This window comes from Cystoisospora suis, assembly GCF_002600585.1.
Source record: "Cystoisospora suis strain Wien I chromosome Unknown contig_1510, whole genome shotgun sequence".
NCBI lineage: Eukaryota > Apicomplexa > Conoidasida > Eucoccidiorida > Sarcocystidae > Cystoisospora > Cystoisospora suis.
Window position 1 is genome coordinate 19,563 of NW_027154310.1, and position 287 is coordinate 19,849.

Here is a 287-nt window from a genome sequence, read left to right on the forward strand (position 1 = left end):
GAAAGAAAGAATGAAAGAAGAAAAACTCGCCAGTCTGTCTTTCGATATTTAGAATAAGCTGAAGGGCTTGCGTTTCTTGTGGAACATCTCTACGGGGGTGAAGCATCAACGTCGAGTTTTATCTACTGTGGATAGTGAGCTAGAAGGAGGGAGAGACAGGCAAATAGATGAATAGAAAGAAAGTAAACATGCAGGTTTATCTTCCATCTATGAGACATCTCGGCGCAAAAGAATTCAGCGCTTCTATAGGAAAAAGATAGCAACACATACACACATACATATCCATA

At 40.1% G+C, this 287-nt stretch overlaps 1 protein-coding gene across 1 annotated transcript in view; it reads right to left on the reverse strand.

The window, feature by feature from the left end:
- CSUI_003400 (uncharacterized protein) overlaps positions 1-287 on the reverse strand; it is a 4,998-nt gene that overhangs the window by 4,575 nt on the left and 136 nt on the right. The window lies entirely within an intron of this gene.